Below are 17,884 nucleotides of genomic sequence, written 5' to 3' on the forward strand. Positions count from 1 at the left end.
GATCAGGGGGACCGTTGGGGGGGGCTGAAACAATTTAGAGAGTCATCGGTCCTTTTCTTCCAGGGGTTGTTGTAATTTGAAACAGTCACTAAATCAGTGTTTCTCAACCTTGGCGACTTTCAGTCCTGTGGACTTCAACTCCAGAACTCCCAAAAGTCGCCATAGTTGAGAAACACTGCACTAAATGAATGGTTTTGTATGTCGAGGATTAACCTGTAGTTTGTTTCCAAACAAGGATGTGGTTTCTAGTGGCAGCTTTTAACCTTTCTTGAGATCAGTCAAGAGGTGGGGAAAAAAACCTTATTATCAAAGAATAAATGAAACCTGTCCAGGTTTTAGGATGGCTTCACCTGAGAAGGACGCAGTGAAGGTTAGAAGTTGGGGAGGAATTGAGTTCTAAGAAAGCTTCAGTATCTCTTTTATCTCTCATCTTCACTAAACTTTGTATATTTACATCACTGCTTCCTGGACACATTGGGGTTGCAGTCCCTTGGTTTGATCTGATTCTTACTCAAGCATGTTCAAGCATCTCCTTGAGAAATGTGCGGGGTAGACAGAGACACCGGCAGGGGTTTGCTAACTGATGGCCACCGTTTGAGAGAGGGAGAGGGAGAGAGAGAGAAAGAGAGAGAGAGAGAGAGAGGGAGAGAGAGAGAGGGAGAGAGAGAGAGGGAGGAGAAAGGAGAGAGGAATAGAGAGAGTGGGAGAGAGAGGAACAGCGAGAGGGAGAGGGAGGAGAAAGGGACAGAGAGAGGGAGAGAGAGAGGGAGAGAGAGGGAGAGAGAGAGGGAGAAAGGAGAGAGGAATAGAGAGAGGGAGAAAGAGAGGGAGAGAGAGGAGGGGGAGAGAGGAATAGAGAGAGGAAGGAGAAGGGGAGGGAGAGAGAGAGATGGAGAGAGGGGGGAGAGAGGGAGGGAGGGGAAAGGGAGAGAGGGAGAGAGAGAAAGATGGAGAGAGAGGTGGAGAGGTGGGAGAGAGGGAGGGAGGAAGAGAGAGGGAGGGAAGGAAAGGGAGAGGGAGAGGGGGGGAGAGAGGGGAGAGAGAGAGGGAGGGAAAGGAGAGAGAGGGAGAGAGATGGAGAGAGAGGGGGAGAGAGGAATAGAGAGAGTAAGAAGGAGGGAGAGAGAGGGGGGAGGGAGGGAGGGAGAGAGAGGGAGGGAGGGAGAGAGAGGGAGAGGGAGGGAGAGAGAGGGAGAGGGAGGGAGAGAGAGAGGGAGGGAAGGGAGAGGAGGGAGGGAGGGGAGAGGGAGAGCGCCTATGGTATCCATGTGCCCAAATGCCACGCAGAGCCATGTCCCTCGGCCTTGCCTGTTTGTCTTCCAGGTTTCTGGCGCACAGGCACGCACGACGATCAGCTGTCCCTCATGCGCGGGGCAGTGCCAAAGGCCAGTGTGCGTGTGCTGATTGTCGGGTGGGCATGCATGCCAGAACCCAGGAGTTCGGCTTTTCCAGAACCCCGACGAGCGTGCGCGCACATGGCGTTTCCGTGCGAGTGCCGGAAAGGGTGGCCATCCCTGGCTTAGGCCCTGGGGCAATGAAGTCTTCACCAGTCTGACTATGAACAATCCATCCGGTGCAAAGCAGGGTCTCTCCCCTCCCCCCTCCCCCCCTTTTTAAGTTCCTCCTCCTCCTCCCCACCTCCTCCTCCCCCCCTCCTCCCCCTTTGTGCTTCTCTCCTGGAGCAGGATTATTGGAAACCAAAGCTGCCAAACAGAGCGATGGAACATATGGTGCCGCCATAAGAGAAGCAACTAAAATGGTATTGAACCTGGTGGAGTGACCAGCTGTTGGTGGCCAGCTAATCAGCTCATCCCTTAAAGAAACAGCGCTCCCTTTTTCTGTCCCTCTCCCCCCCCCCACCCCATCTTCTCCCTTCCCTCCCCCATCTAGATGGTCTCTTGTGTTTGCATACTAAAAAGTTCTCGCCAGGAAGAGGGAAATTGTGATCTCATCTCCTGCTTCGCTCGCCTTTTCTTTTGCCGCCTCTCCCCTCCCACCTCACACACCCCCCCCAAATATATTTGGGTGCAGAATGGGATAAAGGAGTAAAGGCTGGTAAAGGCGGGTTCTCCCCGGGTGCTTAGAAGTCAAACTGGTAGGCTTTTTCCCACGTGGGCAAGGCATCTGGAGTTTCCATCAAGGAAAAGGACGCTCTGGTTTTCCGAATACTTTTATTGAATTAAATGCCTTTTATTTGGCCAAGTTTGGCCAAGTTTGATTAGGCAAACAAGGAAAAGGGAGCTCTCTTTTTCCGAATACTTTTATTGAATTAAATACCTTTTATTTGGCCAAGTCTGATTAGGCAAAGAAGGAATTTGTCTCTGGTACGGAAGCACTTCTATAACAACAAACGATCTAATCGGTAAAATGCAGGTTTTCGGTCTGGCTAGTCTAAAGAAAAGAAGAATTAGGGGTGACATGATAGCCATATCCCAGTACTTGAGGGGCTGCCACAAAGAAGAGGGGGTCAACTTATTCTACCAAGCACCCAAAGGCAGGAGGAGAAGCAACAGATGGAAACTAATCAAGGAGAGAAGGAATTAAGGAGAAACCCCCTAACAGTGAGACAATTCACCTTCAGAAATCATGGATGCTCCATCATTGGGAGATTTTAAGAAGAGACTGGACAGTCACTTCTCCGAAATAGTATCGTTTCTCCTGCTTGAGCAGGGGGCTGGACTAGAAGACCTCCAAGGTCCCTTCCAGCTCATTTATTCTATTCTAAATTCACACGTAAGCAACAGAGAGAAAAAAGCTACAGCCCCCACTATATGGGTTAATATAACGGTAGCCCTTCACTTGCAACAGATTGTTTGAAATTACAACATCACTGGAAAAAACGCAACCTAGGATGCGTTTTTCAGACTTACGACCGTTGTGGCATCCCCACAGTCACGTGATCAAAATCCAGAATGCTTGGCAACTGGCATGTACCTATGACGGTGGTAGAGTCTCCTTTGGCGACCTTCTAACCAGCGACGGGGAAGCCAGAACCGTGTTACTGCCGGGATTCACTTAATAACAGTGGCAAAAAAGGTCGTGAAAAGGGGACAAAACTCACTTAACAAAAACCTTCGCAACCGACACGTTGGGCTCAGTTGTGGTGGCAAGTCAAGAACTACCCGTACATAATATATAATTATATATTATATATGTATTATAGATTATAGATCAGTGTTTCTCAACCTTGGCCACTTGGAAGATGTCTGGACTTCAACTCCCAGAATTCCCCAGCAGTGGTTAGGACAGTGTTTCTCAACCTTGTCAACTTGAAGATGTCCGGACTTCAACTCCCAGAGTTCCCCAGCCAGCATTCGCTGGCTGGGGATTCTGGGAGTTGAAGTCCGGACATCTTCAAGTTGACAAGGTTGAGAACACTGTTATAGATTATTATATATTATATATTGCAATATATAGTTTGTACCAAGGAGAACTTTTGGGAGGCAACTGAAAGAAACACTTGTAATTTTGGCTCTTTGTACCCTCTGCCTGTCTCTACACACACACACACACACACACACTGTCATTGTGCAAGGATTATTTCAGCCATAATAAGTGAAGACAGCTGTTTTTCCTGTAGTTCGTCCTCCCGGTGTCCCAGGCGCTGCGTGTGTGTGTCTGTGGGGGGAGAGTACTTCTAAAACTACAAATCTCACGGCCGCCCTCCTCCTCTGCCTCCCCCACAGCCAAACCTTGCAATTAGCCCCTTGTCGATAGCAGAGATCGGCTTTTATCCAGCCATCTTGTCTGCCTGCCAAGCCACACAACACACAGACACACACACACACACCCCAGCTGCTTACGCCTTGAGACTCTTCCCAAACTCTCCAGAGTATGTTAACGGAGGAAAAAGCCGGGGCTGGCTGGAACCGAGAACGAAGCCAACTTTCTCCCCATTTCGGCAGGGTTACAAACCTCCCACCCATCTCCATATGTTGTGGGGAAATAACAGGGGCTCCCTTTTGTGTGTGTGTGTGCGTGTGCTTGTGTGTGTGTGAATCAATTTAGAGAAAGCCGCTTCTGGGTTTAGAAGCGAGAGCGAGCAGGATATTCCATGTTAGGAAAACATGAGCAAAGGGCGATTGTGATGTTTTCCGTCCTGCTGACGTCGGTGGTGACACAGCTGTGTAGGCTGCAGTCACAACGCTTTGCAACTCAACCAGGAAGTTAGTTTGTCGGGATTGTTGGGGGTTGGAAAAGCGAGCATTGGAGCTCGCTCGAGGTGGCGCTGGAAGAGAGCGACAAAGCGCTCAGCTGCGTTGAGATTCCCCCCCCCCTTTGTGTGGGTGCGTTTCAAGTGCTTAAAAGAGGAACCCTGGGGAAGGGAAATGCAGACTTAAGACAGTTCCCGTAGTGGCCCTTCCAAGTTACAACGGCCCTTATGGCCATTTTTCACACTTACGACCCTTGCGGCATCCCCGTGGCCGCGTGATTGACCTTCGGAAGCTTCACAACTGACTCATATTTAGGGGTGGTTGCCGTGTCCTTGTGTGTGTGGGGGACTCTGAGACCTTCTGAGCAGCACAAGGAAGGGGGAAGTCAGATCCCCTTCACCCCTGGCTTTCTCATTCAATAGCTGAGGTGATTCACTTAACCAAAGCGGCAAGAAAAAGTCATAAAATGGGGGGAAACTCCCGTAACAAATGTCTCGCTTAGCATCCTAAATTCAGGGCTCAGTTGTTGTAAGTTGAGAGCTGTAAAACGCTTTTTAACTGCTAGGAGAGAGAGAGAAACACAGTGAGAGAGACAGAGGGAGAGGTAGAAAGACACACACACACACACACACACACACACACACACAGAGAGAGAGAGAGAGAGAGAGAAACACAGAGAGAGAGAGAGAGAGAAGAGAGAAAGAAGAGAGAGAGTCAGAGAAGAGAGAGAAACACAGAGAATAGAGAGAGAGTAAAAAACACAGAAAAGAGAGAGAGAGAAAAACAGGAGAGAAAGAAGAGAGAGAGGAGAGAAAGAAGAGAGAGAAACACAGAGAATAGAGAGAAACACAGAGAAAAGAGAGAGTAAAAACACGAGAGAGAGACAGAGAGAGAAGAGAGAAAGAAGAGAGGGAGAAACAGAAAAGAGAAACACAGAGAAGAGAGAGAGAGTAAAAAACACAGAAAGAAGAGAGAAAAAAACAGGAGAGAAAGAAGAGAGAGAGAAAGCGAAAGAAAAGAGAGAAACAGAGAAGAGAGAGAAACACAGATGAACGAGAGAGTAAAAACACAGAAAGAAGAGAGAGAAAAAACAGAAAGAAGAGAGAGAAACAGAGAGAGAGACAGAGAGAGAGAAGAGAGAAAGAAGAGAGAGAAGCACAGAGAAGAGAGAGAAACACAGAGAAAAGAGAGAGAGTAAAAAATACAGAAAGAAGAGAGAGAAAAAAACAGAGGAGAGAAAGAAGAGAGAGAGAAACACAGAGAAGAGAGAGAGAGAGTAAAAAACACAGGAAAGAAGAGAGAGACAGAGAAAAACAGAGAGGAGAGAAAGAAGAGAGAAAGAAACAGAGAGAGAGAGAGATGTTTCCTGTAAACCTGTTGTGGGAAAGAGGCAGTGAGAAACATTCAAGGTCTACTTGAGTCTTGGGGATCTTCCACTGAATACAAGGAGGTTAACAGTGATGCTTCTGTTCACCTTCAGATGACCACAAAGTGAGGAGGGCAGCTCAAAACAAGTCACAAAAACCAACCGGCGGGAATCTGTGTCTGTGTTTTGGGTTCTTGGCCCTCCGCCCATTGAGCCTCCTTTAGTCATCGGGCTCAGTATTTGGGTTTTCTAAAAAAAAAAAAAAAGAATCCCCAGCCCAGCGGAGTCTCCGAGGCTACCGGATGGAAGGTGGAGCTGTAGAAATCTAACTGCTCTCGGCCCTTTTTCCCCCCGAGTCCAGATTGTCCGAAGGGGCTTATTGTTTTCAAGAGGCAACTGGGCTGTCTGGTTTTTCTTTGAAGAGGTTTCGCTCCTCATCCAAGAAGCTTCCTCAGCTTCTCTCAGAAGCTTCTTCTGCTCTCCGAGTTTAACGTAACAGCCGTTGTAGCATCCTCGTGGCCACGTGATCAGAGTTTGGACGCTTGGTAACCGCTTCATATTTATGACGGTTGCTATGTCCCGGGGGGGGTCACATGATCCCCTTCGGTGACCTGACAAGGAAAGTCCACGGGGAAGCCAGATTCACTCAACAACCGTGTTACTAAGTTAACAACTGCGGCTGTTCGCTTAACTTCAACAGTGGCAAAAAAAGATCTTTAAGCGGGGGGGGGGGAGCAGAACTCATTTAACAACCGTCTTGTTCAGCAACAGACTTTTGAGGCTCATCTGTCACGTCAAAGCAAGTTCTTTGAGTTCTGAAAATAAACCATAGATTCAAACTTCGGGGGCTCCCCAAGTCTTTGTGTTTATGAGCCGCAGTGGCCCAGTGGTCAGAGTGCGGTACTGCAGGCTGCTTCTGCTGACTGCCGGTTGACTGCAATTTGGCAGTTGAAATCCCACCAGGCTCAAGGTTGACTCAGCCTTCCCTCCTTTCGAGGTGGGTCAAATGAGGACCCGGATTGTTGAGGGCAAGAGGCTGGCTCCGTAAACCCCTCGGAGAGGGCTGTAAAGCGCTGGGAAGCGTTGAATAAGTCTAAGGCAGTGTTTCTCAACCGTGGCGACTTTAAGTCCCTGTGGACTTCAACTCCCAGAATCCCCCAGCCAGCAGAGCTGGCTGGGGGATTCTGGGAGTTGAAGTCCACAGGACTTAAAGTCGCCATGGTTGAGAAACACTGGTCTAAGGGCTATTGCTATTGCGTGTTGGGAAACACTTGTGGTTTTCTGTTTGTAAACCTTGACAAGATTCGGAATTCATTTGTGGCTTATCCTCTGGAGTGGAGAAATGCGGGATTTCCTCTGGCACCGCGTAGGGTAGGAACATGCTGTGTAGAAACAGGCCTTTCTGGTTCAGGATTGCAAAAGACCAGCGCAGGAAATCATCTGCACTTAAAAGGTTCTCCCGATTCAAATCATGTTTTCTTCGCCAGCTGCTGCCAGAGGATGATAAGCCTTTGAAAAGCGTGCTAAGGCCAGGGACGTGGAAATGTCTTGACTTCTTGCTAACTTGTTGGCCGGTCAGATCTACACAGGCAGTCCTTGACTTAACCACAGTTCATGAAGTTATGGCAGCACAGGAAAAAAAAAAGTGCTTAGAAAAGATGATAGGAAAACGTGGAGACTTTAAACCTGGAACTGTTTTTTATTAGGTGTAACGTTGGCAAAACCTGTGAAGAAAAGTATATATTTAACTCTAGCTTGACACCCTGTGCTTCGCGACGGAACTATGTGATCGGGAAATCTGGTTCACTCCGGTTTAATCCGTTGGCTCAGTGGTGGTCAGTGATTGAGACACATAAGGGAATCTCTCTCCCGCTGCCTTGAGTCCGGAAACAGTTCCATGGGTGGAAGGCGTAGACATCTTGTAGAGGTCTAGTGACGTTTAGTACTGTAAGGGCGCTGTTTAGTACTGTAAGGGCACTCAGGCCGCTCCTGAGTGAAGAAGTGGAACGTCTTCCAGTTTGAACTGAGGTAACAGAATGTGAGGCAACTGGCAGTCGGAACAGAGTTCTTTTCAGGCGGGGAGGGGGAGTAGAACACCTTAGCGTCAGAGCATGTTAACTATTGTATAAGAAATACTAATGATCTGATGGTCATTTCGAAAAACCCTTTCTTAGCGAACACCTAGAAGCCAAGAGGAACGTCCATGCCAAATTTCAAGTTTGTAGGCTTGATGGTTCTGGAGATTTTGTGACGAATGAGTGGTATTTGGCTTTTATATAGAGAGATTACATGTCTTAACAACAGGAGAATTATATATTTGCACAATATTGGAAAAACGAAGAAACACCGCCAGATGAAAAAAATAACTTATGACCATTTTTTTCATACTTACGGCCATTGAAGTGTCCCCACTGTGATCAAATTTCGGAGGCTTGGCAACTGGCTTGTATTTATGACGGTTGAGGAGTCCTGGGGTCACATGATCCCGTTTGACGACCTTTGGACAAACAAAGTCCATGGGGAAGCCAGATCCATTTAACAACCGTGTTATTCAATTAACAACTGCGGTGTTAACAACTGTGTCAAGAAAGGTCATAAAGTGGTGCAAAGCTCACTTAGATGTCTCACTTAGCAACGGAAATGTGGAGCTCAGTTGTGGTCGTAAAGCCGAGGAGAACTTGTTCTGTGGCGAGATCTATTCAAGCCAGGCAGTGGTATTCTTGCACAACAATATTTAAGTATTTCTCAGTGTTGGTAACGTTAAAAACGTGTGGACTTCAACTCCCAGAATTCCCAGCCAACTATGCTGTCTGGGGAATTCTGGGAGTTGAAGTCCACAAGTCCTAAAGTAGCCAAGATTGATAAAATAGGGGGCTGGACTAGAAGACCTCCACGGTCCTTTCCAGCTCATTCATTCATTCTAAAATAGGTCAAATAATGTGCCATAGATTTCTGGTTCTACCCAAGTTGGCCACTGGATTCATTTAAGGAACGAATAACATCCTATTGCTAAGTTTCCCTCTCCTCCACCTTTCCGTGAAGGCCCAATTAGTCATTAGCCATCATCGCTACCTGGTTTTCCGGAATAACCTGATGGAGAAATAACAACAAATACATTGCAGATTAAAAGATTGGCTTGTCCGGGCTTCCAACCAGTGGAGAAATGCTACCGTCAGAGGATGCTAGAAATTGTGGGGCACAGCTGATTGCCAGGACTTTTTGGAAACCTTTTAAAGCATTTTTTAACTATTTGTTCGGGGGAACCGGTAGCTCCGACGATCAGCTGTGCGACAATCAGTCGTGCTGCACGATTTATACTCGCTGGGAATAGCAGTAGACTTATATACCGCTTCATTGGGCTTTCAGCCCTCTCTAAGCGGTTTACAGAGAGTCAGCATATCGCCCCCAACAATCTGGGTCCTCATTTTACCCACCTCGGAAGGATGGAAGGCTGAGTCAACCCTGAGCCGGTGGGATTTGAACCGCTGAACTGCTGATCTAGCAGTAGCTTGCAGTGCTGCATTTAACCACTGCGCCACCTTGGGACTCCTCCTTTCCAGCGAATCTAAATCACGCGGCACAGCTGCTCCCCCCCCTTCATGTTTACTCCCCTCTGCAGAGACAGGAAGGGCTTCTTCAACCTCCTTCTCCAGCCCCCTGCGGTGCACCTGCGTGCGAACCAACCGGTAGCAGACTTCAGAGCATTTCACCCCTGCTTCCAACTGTTTTATATCAACATTGATTTATTTTCATTTTATTTTTTAAAAAGGGGGGGGGAAGCTTACATTTAAAAGGAGCATGCTTTACACACACACACACACACACACACACACACACACACACTGGGGCTCTCGAGCAGTTATTTTGGTGCCATAAATGTTGATATGGGCATAATGGATCTTATTTTTAAAAAACCAACCCAACTCAAACGTCTTATCCAAGCAGAAAAACGCCGGGTGTTTGTTGGAGCAGAGAGATTGCTGAGTCTGAATTGAGGGCCCCAGATGTCTACGGACGATGCCAAGTTGGTTAGCGTAGTTCAGCACAATCCTACCCAGCTCTCTTTTAATAATAATAATAATAATATAACAACAACAACAACAACAACAACAACATACTCCAGGGCTATTGACAGATAACCAAGGCAGCACCAGTCAGCTGTAAAAGAAATATTCTGGGCGGGGGGCGAGGGGGGGCTCTTTCCTTCCCAGAGATTTTACATGGCTCTTTTAAAAAAAAGAAAACCTGGGGAATCTTCCCCTTGGCGCCGTGCATCTTAAATTTAGAGAAAGCTGGCAGAGATTCTGCAGCTGGCATCCAAGCACCAAAGGCTTGTCCATCTGCGGTGGCAGAGAAGCGGAGTCGAATGAGGTAGAGTCCCTTTGGTCCCCTTTGAAATGGGACAATGGGGTCGGTCGATTGGGCGGGGGAGGAAACCATTGGGGGGGAGCTTGAGATAGATTGGCGACGTTTGAAAGAACCTTGGTTTGGCGTTTACATTGTCTTATCCTGGATTGGGGTGGGCTTTGTAAGTTATCCAGATACCTGGGATGAGGAGGAGGAGAATGACTGTGGGGTCCTTCATGCTGAGCTGGGCTGTTTCCTTGCAGACATTTCATGACCCAACTAGGGAACATCATCAGTGCTAGAAGGGAGTGGTGGTGATGGTGGTGGGGAGGAGGAGGAGGAGGAGGAGAACTATGGGGTTCTTGGTGCTGAGCTTGGCTATTTTCTTGCAGACATTTCATGACCCAACTAGGGAACATCATCAGTGCTAGAAGGGGGTGGTGGTGATGGTGGTGGGGAGGAGGAGGAGGAGGAGGAGAACTATGGGGTTCTTGGTGCTGAGCTTGGCTATTTTCTTGCAGACATCTCATGACCCAACTAGGGAACATCATCAGTGCTCGACGGGAGAAAGGCTTGCTGTCTGTTGTATACAAACCCCTTCTAGCACTGATGATGTTCCTTGTAGGGTAATGAAAGATCATCAGGAAAACAACCGAGAACTGCACAGTTCAATCCTGAGCTGCAGATATCCTCTTCTATTGCTACAACCTTATATATCGGTGGCTGATTGAATATTGCCATTTCTGACTTCTACGGTAGACAGGATACTTGGAGTGTAGCGAAGAAAACCGGGGAAGGCTTCTGGTTCCCCATACTTGCTCAAAGCATGGCCTGCATGTTTCCTTTGGAAGAGAAGGGACAGAGTATTCATTCCACCCCCCTCTTAAACCACAGTCTAGCCAGTGCTCATCTCAAATGTCAAAGATGTGTGGTTAATCCAAAACATGGTTCTACGTCTGGCGAGAATTACGAGGGGATAGGAATTGCCTGCGATCATTGCTAAGATGGTCAAGATAGCAATAGCAGTTCGACTTATATACCGCTTCATAGGGCTTTCAGCCCTCTCTAAGCAGTTTACAGAGTCAGCATATCACCCCCACAGTCTGGGTCCTCATTTCACCCACCTCGGAAGGATGGGAGGCTGAGTCAACCCTGAGCCGGTGAGATTTGAACAGCCGAACTGCAGAACTGCAGTCAGCTGAAGTGGCCTGCAGTACTGCACTCTAACCACTGCGCCACCTCATGCTAAACTATGGCCTGTTTAATTAACCATTGCCTGCTGATGAAGCCACAGCTGGCTCAACGCAACAGGCCAAGACTAAGCCAAGCAACTCCCATTGAGGGTTAAAGCATGGGTGAACCCACCCTCACCCCTTCAAAGGGGATGTTAGAAAGTGTTTCTCAACTTACCCAAAAGTGGGATTTCCCCCCCTTGGATAATGACATGCACAATCCCAGGGCCCCTCGGAACAGAGGCACTTGAATTGACTTCAAGACTGCCACGCGCATTCAAATATATTCAAAAATCTCCCATTAAGTTGAAAAATCGATGAAATTACCAATAACGATTGGTTGAAATGACATCGAGATCATTTTAATGTTATTATTTTATACTAGCTGATAACCTGCCGTTGCCCGGTATTTATTTATCCTAACCCTGTATTAGACAGGAAAAGGAATGAATTATATCAATAGTGTCAAGTGAAAATAATGCTGGAACAAACACACACACACACACACACACATGAACTTGAATCCAAAATGCACACTATCACTGTCAAAAGTACTGTAATTTGACACTATAGATATAATTATTCATTCCTTTTTCATTTCAGCAGCCCAGGCATTCCAGAGTTATGCTGCAACACACACACACAGACACACACAATATGTCTGTGTGCGTGCTTGTGTGTGTGTTTTTGTAGATTTTCACCGGTGTAGGTATGCTGGTCTTGAATTCGGGTCTTTTCCCGTGTAAGATTGAGATTGTGTTGGCAACGTTTTGGTGAGGTCTCACTCGCCATCCTCAGGCCGGTGTTTTCGAAACATTGCCAAGACAATCTCAATCTTACACGGGGAAAAGACCCGAATACAACAAGGCCTGTGTGTGTGTGTGTGCGCGCGCGCCAGCCACCCACCCACCCTTCTTTCCCTACAAGGTGATTCTGGGCAGCATAGAAACATCAGACTGAGGTATTGTTTTTAATAACCCAGGTTGTCCTTGAGTTATGACCATTTGTTCAACGACCCCATGGAAGCAGGGGACCTATAACCAAGTCCTTAAAGTTCAGTAAGATTTTCTGGTGGTTTTTTCCCTCTGGAAAAGCACCGAGTTGGAGGCAGCCTCTGATCTAAGAGCACTAAGCAGGGTTGTGATGGCCAAAAAAACCCTTCACTAAGACAATAGTGGGCGGGCGGCTATTGAATATTTACGTCCAGTCCCCGGGAGTTGAGTTCAGTTTGAAGACGACCTGTTTCTACTCACCCCGTGTGTCTTACTCCCTTCTTTTAAAAAAAGCTGTTATTATGTGGTCGACCTACGGAACCAACACTTGTGCCGTTGGGGGGTTTGTTGTACAACCTACACATCGTCGAGTGACTTAGAGGAGAGCTTCCGAGTTTCTGTAATTCATGTGGTTGGTTTGTTTTTTTCGAGCGGCTCGGTTGCATCTGCTGGGAACGGCGGGATTTTTGCTTGCCAGCAAAACAGGAAGCAGGCGAAAAACACACCAGACCTCTTTGCCGAGAAGGTCACAATCCATCGCCTGCCTTTTATGGCCGCCTCAGCCAATGCCGAGTCGATTCCATGAGATTCTGGGGTTTTTTTTGTCCTGCCACAATAACGGGGGTTTCCTGACATGGATTCCCCAGGCTGAACGTGGGTTGGTTACCTTGCATTGCCAGGCCAGGTGAGGCCCTAGAGATGAGAAGAGGGATCTTCTTGTATTCCAGTGCTGGATCTCTAGATGTTGGTCTTCAACCGTAGATGGGACAACTAGACCTCCTTGTCTGGATCAGTGCTTTCCCTGAAGCTTCTCTCAAAGTAGTTTGTGGAAAGTCATCTTGTATTTCTTCATGATGAGGCTGTTACCCAATGCACCTGGTCTTGTCTCACCTGTCAAGGACACATGGAGAACCCAGAGGTGGTTTTCCAAAAGGCAGCTGGAGTTCCTTGTGTTTTTCCCTCCTTGAAGACATTTCGCTATTCAACCAAGGCTTAGCTGTTCTGACCGAAGCTTCACAAGAGAACGAAGCCAACTCCTGGTCCCCACAAAAAACCCTTTTATTAATTTCCTGCGAATTCTGCTCATTCACTGTTGGTGACCGCTGCTCCAGAGAGCCGATATCCTGGTTTATTCATTAAACCGTTATTTGTTTTCAGCAACGATTCAACAGAAAGCTACGGTTGACTGAGGTTATCTATAGTTTGCAAGCCAGGATGGCTTAAGTCAACCCAACAGAGTCCATCCACATGAAAGAGAGCAGACCGTGGCTTGAGCGCAGAGTGTAAAGCAGCCAAACACCTCAAGGCGTGGAAACAAGCCAACAAAGAAAGATTTTATGAACCCTAACATTCGTTTCTTTCCCTTGGAGCGTTCCAAGAATTCTCAGGAGGTTCATTGTTGCTTTGAAGGCCTGCAGACGTTCTCCGTGTTAAAAAACAAAACAAAACCCACATGAAAATAATCGAAGGTGTCTAGTGGGCATCTACAATTTTAACATTTTTTCCGGTAGAATATAAACAGTAGCAGGAGTAATTTCACAGGTGAAATGAGCAGCCCGCCTTCTCTCCCTCCAACTCCTTCCTATTGCCGCTCACTTAGCCAAGGAAGTCAGATCCCGGGGAGGTGTTTACACAATCAGTTATCTTGGGTTAACGATGCTTGAACTTGCTTCGGCCTCCTAATCAGTGTGCATGAGCCAATCTCTTTGGCTGAGATCGGCACCTCAACACGCTTTTAATCTGTCCTGGGCTATTAGAGTTGTGTAAACATTCTCACACAAGGCCATTTGCTCCGGCTGCAGAGCTTCGGAGAGAGTGGAAATGATGGGAATTGGCCGTTGACGTTCCTTGCATTACGTGTTTGGTGGTGGTGGGGGAACCCCAGAGTTGGTTTGAATATATGCAGTTGACAGAATGAATGGGTTATATGCTGAGCTTAAACCACGATCTGAGGAAGGCTATGATTTGTTCGTTCAGCGATAATGAGCTAATGGGCAGATACATTTATTGAGCTTAGCCATAAATAAACCAAGTGCATGGTGGCTTAGCATAGAAGTTGGAACTCAAACAGGGGCCAAAATAGCTTGTTACACCACTATTGCCTTTATTTGGCTTAGCCATGCTGTGTTGTGTGCCCCAAGCCAGTTGTGATTTACCAACAAACCTCTCGCGAATCCATTTTACCATACGAGATGGCAAAACTGCCGCTCAAAATCGCAAACAATGGGTGGTGATGGTTCGGGATGCATGCGACTCTACAGCGAAGGGATTGGCGATGCCGTACCGACGCTAAAGACTTAAGTCAAGTCAAGTCAACAAACTTCAATTCCGTGTGAGTCCAATTACATTTGGCCAGTAAAGAATTCTATTCTATATTCTATATTCTATTCTATTCTATTCTATTCTATTCTATTCATAATATTCCATATTCCATCCATTCCACTCCACTCCACTCTACATGGATTAGCCTAATAAGTGAACTTAGTTGCTATGACCTTTGATATCCTGAGGTTCCTCAGAAGTGTACAATGAATTCCATCTGGTTGTTGACAGAGGGGATGTTTTGATGAAGCGTGGTCACAGGTGATGTTCCATGCCTATCAGCATCTCCAGAAAAAAGCCTACAAAGTTCCCAGACTAACTTTTCCTGATGTGATGGACTTCAACTCCCATCATTCACAGGAAGGTTTGCTTATGTGTTTTGGGGGAGCAGAGGGCAAAGACGGACAGAGCATTATTCACCGCTCAGGATGGCTCAAGAATTCTAGGCGTGGACCATTATGAACTTACATGGAGCCCTGAAGATCAAGAGGCGGCCTTGATCTGGCTTCATAATTCATATTGAGGTTCTGGTTTGACTTTTTCAGATTATAATGTATAGTTAAACACCTTGCTCTTATAGGAGAATATAGTGAAGATATTTTGAGGAGACGTTTGGAAGTATTTGTTAAAGGCTTAACATGTTTATTACAAAAGAGCCTGGCATTTAAAAAAAAGAAAAACAGGGATTTCAAAAGAAGAAACACAATATTTTGTTGAGTTGAAGTTGGGCATTTCTTTTTTTGAAGTCGAGGTTGCCATGGTCTCTGGTCAAGTCAACTGAATCCCAGAATTCCTCAGCCAGCAAAAAGTTCACAAAGTCTTAAAAGTTGCCAAGGTTGGAGACCCTCTGTTCTAGGGTACCCTAATTTCACCATTCTGGGGTTTAAATCTGGAACCGTGGAAGAAAAACACACACTTTTGGATTTAAGTGTCTTCTTCTCCCATGTCCAGAATGTTTGAAGATCACCTTCTCCGGTCTCCTGTGGGCATTTTGCAGCCATCAGGTTTAGAATGAAATAATTGGAATTAGTGAAACAAAACAAGCAAACTGATTTAAGAGGTAAATAAATAAAGCTGGAATGCTCCAAGCTAAGCCAATGAATAGTTGGCTACCTACCAACTGTTATGGGGCCCAAGCAAAACCTGGGTTGGACTAGATGACCTACAAGGTTCCTTCTAACTCTGTTAATCTGTCACCTGTGATATTCTGTCTTGAGAAGGTTGCCAGCCGTTTTAATTTGGTATTTGGTATTTATTGTCACTTATAGGCTGCCCTTTTCCCTGAGGGGACTCAGGGCGGCTTACAACTCATGGGAAGGGAGTGCAAGACAGAACGTAAAATAATATGTGGGTACAATAAAAATAGCAATAAAACACAACATTCATTCAACATTCGGGTGGGGTGTATGAAGATCTTAGCCCCAGGCCTGACGGGATAGCCAGATCTTAAGGGCTGTGCGGAAGCTCTGGACTGTGGTGAGGGTGCGAATCTCTACGGGGAGATCGTTCCAAAGGGTCGGAGCTGCTACTGAGAAGGCTCCCCTCCGCGTAGTTGCCAGTCGACATTGGCAGATGGAACTCGGTGGAGGACCACTCTGTGCGATCTGATGGGACGAAGGGAGGTAATCGGCAGAAGGCGGTCTCTCTTTAAGGCTTTGTTGCCATTCAGCTGGTGGAGAGGGTGGAGAAGAGACCGTTTAAGTGGATTTTTGACACTCTCCTTTGTCGCTCTGTCTCGAGACGTCTGTCAGGCTTGGCCAAAACGCCTTGCAACCCACCTCTTGGTGGCTTTGTCTCCCATCCTGCCCGAGTAGCAAGTCTCCCTGGCTGCCTTGTGACGAGGTTCTGGATTTACTAAGCCTCTTGTCTGTCAGGGATTAATTTAACCTCTAATTACAACATTTCCTTCACAGTTTGCTACCCATGAACATGTTCTAACAAAAGCCCAAGGAGATACACGGGCTCTTACTTAGCGCTGGCTCTCGAAATTAATTTAGGGGATTTAAAGCTGCCCGCTAAAATAATGCGTGCTGCAAGTCGAATGTAAGAACATTTATATATGATTTTTGTTTTCTGAGTTGGTTAAACAGCCTCTTCTTATCTGTGGTCTCTCCACTGCCAATTTATTTCTTTTTTGCCTTCTTGAAGTGGGGGAAAAAATACGTTCACCAAACACTGTTTGTTTTCATCAGGTTAACAAGGATGGCAATTTAAAGTTTCTCACCATCGCTGCCTCCTCCTTGTTTCCCTGCTTCTTTCTGACCCGAAGGTTTTCATAGTTGCAAAGGGGGAGCATTAAAATTGGGCTTGTGGCAGATTTTGAAGCCGCACCACTTGCCCAAGTCTGCTTTGCTCGCCTTAGCGACCGTGTCACTCGCTTAACAACTGCATGGATTCGGTTTAACGACCGTGGCAGGACAGGTTCCTAAAAGAGGGCAAAACTCACTTAGTCTTTCTCAGCAATAGGAAATTTCGGGCTCAAATGCAAGTCGTAAGTTGAGGACTGTCTGTATTCTGGCTAGTGAACTATGGTTGGATTGGCATCTTGTATAACCTCCATCCAGGTCAGTGTTTCTCAACCTTGGCAACTTGAAGATGTCCGGACTTCAACTCCCAGAATTCCCCAGCCAGCATTCGCTGGCTGGGGAATTCTGGGAGTTGAAGTCCGGACATCTTCAAGTTGACAAGGTTGAGAAACACTGTCCTAACCACTGCGCCACCTCGGCTCTTGAAGCACAGCATTCTGTCTCTATAGGACAGTGTTTCTCAACCTTGGCAACTTGAAGATGTGCGGACTTCAACTCCCAGAATCCCCCAGCCAGCATTCGCTGGCTGGGGAATTCTGGGAGTTGAAGTCCGGACATCTTCAAGTGGCCAAGGTTGAGAAACACTGGTCCAGGTGATTGACAGAGCGTGCTTCGCGGATGGCCGCCTCAGCCGAGCCTCTACGATTGTAGTTTATTTAACCAACTAGCTTCAAGCAAACCAGGGCTTTTGAAGACCATGCCTGTAAGAGGAATGACTGCATTATCTTAATATTCGGGAAACCGAGGGAAAGGGAGTGGCCAGCTGCTTATTCTTCCTTTAAAAACAAAAAATAAAAACCAAACTTGGGAATGTTTCCCGAAATTTGTGTTGCGCAACGATGTCTCTCGCAGGGAGAAAAGGCCCAAGTGACAAATGTATTTTCCACTTTGCAATTCAGGGATTGGCTTTAAGGGGGAAATTTGCCCCAGGTGGTTGGGCTAAGCGGGTCCCCCCCCACAACACACACACACACACCTCCCTCTCTCCCTCTACTGCCCCCCTAAAAAAGCAATCTTCCAATCCAGTTAGAGAATTTTTTTCCAAATAGTGGGTCAGGTACTGCCTGACTTGAAGATACCAAACAGATCGCGAATTTAATTCCATTTTGTCCTTTCCAGCTGCGGCGTCTCCCGCCAGCATTGGTTTCCAAACGGTGTTATTTTC

Source organism: Thamnophis sirtalis, unplaced genomic scaffold (assembly GCF_051295495.1).
Source record: "Thamnophis sirtalis isolate CommonGarterSnake01/CBP01778 unplaced genomic scaffold, rThaSir2_p1.2 scaffold_13, whole genome shotgun sequence".
NCBI lineage: Eukaryota > Metazoa > Chordata > Lepidosauria > Squamata > Natricidae > Thamnophis > Thamnophis sirtalis.